This window comes from Cupressus sempervirens, chromosome 10, assembly GCF_028749045.1.
Source record: "Cupressus sempervirens isolate cs-2001-9-10 chromosome 10, ASM2874904v1, whole genome shotgun sequence".
Taxonomy (NCBI): domain Eukaryota; kingdom Viridiplantae; phylum Streptophyta; class Pinopsida; order Cupressales; family Cupressaceae; genus Cupressus; species Cupressus sempervirens.
Window position 1 is genome coordinate 616,396,525 of NC_143127.1, and position 3,200 is coordinate 616,399,724.

The window sequence follows — 3,200 nt, forward strand, 5'->3', positions numbered from 1 at the left end:
CTGTCCTGCAAGTAATTTGTACTTTACTTCCAAACATCTCAAACGACCTAGTAACCTCTTCACCTTTTCAAATACCCTTTATTGAGTTCTTCAAACTCTATGAATCTCATTTCTTTCATCCTATGACTGATTAACCTTTCTATGATTGCTTCTACATGTAACTAAGCCTAATTAGCCCTCCATTTACAAAGCAACTCCTTTTTTCTCTTACTTCCAACATTCTAAACCTTGACATAGTGTTAAGGAATCTATTAAATAGAAGGATTCCTAAAAAAAAATTGAACTTCCACTCACATCTAAGCATTCTTTCATCAAACCCTTGTTTTAAGGGTTTCTAGCCTAGGGCTCTCTAGAAAAGACCCTTAATAGTTTCATAAAACCTTTCTAATGGTTTAGAAACCTTAAAATACACTCCCTCAATTTTTTCCAACACTCATTTATCCACTCCAACCCTCAGATCACTATATTCACCATGTGGTGCTTTCTAAGTGCACCCTCACTATTTGTTCATCAGTCACCCACTGTTCCTTTCTCTATTCATTGTCACCTGCATCTAAATCATAGTAAAAAAATTATATTTACATGCTTAAGTACCTCTCCCACGAGTTACATTTTAATCATAGAAAGTGGGAGATGCATATTTCCTTAAATTTCTTCTAAACAATAACAAGCTGTCAGGTTTCATGTGACAGTAGAGAACTTCAAATAGATCTGTTAGAAGAAACTTGCAAAGATATTTGAACAGAGTTTTGAAAGACTTAACAAATCATGACCACCATTCCAAGGAAACAAAACAATAATTTTTAAATGGAAAGAACCTTATTCGATTGTCAAGCTGAATCTTGAAAAACAGAAAAATTGTCACTGTGATAGTGAATTACATAATTCTTTTATTTATTTCTTTTCTTGATACATTCACCTCTCATTGACTACCACTCTATTGTGCCTTATAGATACATTACTTTAGACTCTTTTCCCCCTAATCTAACTTACAAAACTATCCTCCAAGACCCCTTGGGTCAGCCAATAGCCCCTTAATTGTTAGGTGATAGTAAACAAATAGTTTTTATAACGTTTTAATAACAAATGTTACTTGTTTGTTTAGCCTTTGTGACAAGGACTTATGAAACTTAGTATGGTATTCCTAAAGACTTATAAAATGTTTTAAAACAACCTTCACACACCTATAACCTCAACTAACCCCATTAAGCCTTATTTGACTTGTGTTGCCAATATTGGCAATTTTACACAATATTACACTTTTAGTGCCTTTTACATCCTCTAGAGGCTTTGATAGCCTTATTACATGTGTAAACCACTATCATTCATTTCCTATAACTCTAGGACTTCAAATGACCCTTCATATCCCTTACAACACATTGATTGACTCTTGACTCCTCACTTATGCCAATTTGCCCATTCTTGGCAATGTATTACAATTTGACAACTTTATGAAATTCCTTACATTTTGATGGCTTCAATAGCCATAATTCATCATCAAATGACTTGAAATATCTTCATTAGGCATTTATTTCCCTTAGTACCTTCATTGTCTCCTTCATAGCTCCTGGTGTACCTTGTAGCTTCATGTGTCCATTGGGTGCCCCTGCACCAAACTCCCTAACTTTTTATCAAGGACCCTTCATCTATCATATTTTTCAGCTTTTTTTATTGTCCACCAAATGATAAGAAAAGATCATTCTAATTTAGATACTCTTCAGGGTACAAATCAGCATGGCTTTCTATTCTTCACTCTGACCTCTAGTAGGTCATGCCTCATCTTCAAGGTATCTTCTATTGATAGATTACCAGGGGCTGGAAGCATAGGATAACATGATATTTCATAATCTATCTTCTACATTAACTAAGATCACATGTCAAATGAGCGTCTACAATTTCTTTTCATCTAGAGACAATTCTAACACTTTCTGAACATTATGTTATGGTAGAATAAAATAGCAAGGACACTCTTGGCATCATCTGCAAGGAGCCATGGGGACAATTCAAACCAATATGCTTCTCCAAGTAAAAATAAAGAAGTCGGTAAAAGAGATGAAGCTTCCTTCCAAGGGGCCAAAACACCTTCCACTCCACGTGAATCACACAACGTCTCAACATCAAGGTCTTCCACATACCAGTCAAATGAAACTGATCTCTCTGACCTTGTTGATATGGAAAAGTGTATGATATCTAAGTGTATGATGGAATAGAGAAAATCTAGAGCACCACTATAACTTATAATATAGAGGGATGGTGATAATAGTTAGTTGGACTTTACAACTATTACCAATACATTTTTGGCTCAACTATTGTTTACATATAACTTGGCTCTAGCATGATTACTCATTTTTTAAATCATTTTTATTCTCATTGAAAAATAGTCCAAGCAATCTCAAACAAGGAATAGTCCAATGTTTTTAGAGTCTTAATGTAAAATAACATGTACAAGCCAATGCAAAATAGAATTATAGAAATCTATCATTCGCCTATATGCATCTTGAGATTATTCGTAATTTGTTCCTTACTCCTTATAGTTTCAATCAGCTTTTTTTATCCAAATTTTTGTATCTAATTGTAAGTTTCTTATTTAGTTGCTTGAGCTTTTCCTAGAGTTAATGCAAAGGTATCATTATTCAGCTATTAATTGCTCTTGAAATTTCAATGCTTTTCCAGACTAGTTATACATTTTGATCTAAATATGTGCGGCATAATCAAGGGCACTGACATTTCTTGGGAAGAACTTGTCTCCAATATGTTTCACTTATGCATCTTCTCATGTCACAGTAGTAGTTACACACCAAAAGCAAACTAGCCATTTATGCAACTATACATTTTAATTATGTTATAGATCAATACAACTCAATATTTCTAGAAAAAAATGTGTATGTACGGAAGCAACTTTCCTTAATTTTCTTGAAGGAGAAATGTATTGAGAAAAAATAGCAACAAAGTAATTCAAAAATCTCCATCTTTATATCTGACTGCTCATTATTTGCTCTAGAATTTCACTTTTCAAGTTGCCATTCACTCCTTGATTTTGGTTTAGAGCTATTAGTCATCATAAGTGCATCTAGAATTAGCTAGTAAATCACCTTAGATGGCTATTGACTATTTGAAACTTATGTGACACTCCTATTTAGAAGCTCAATAATAATTAATCGAACTACTTAAGGTCGCTAGAATTGCTCAACTGCCATTTG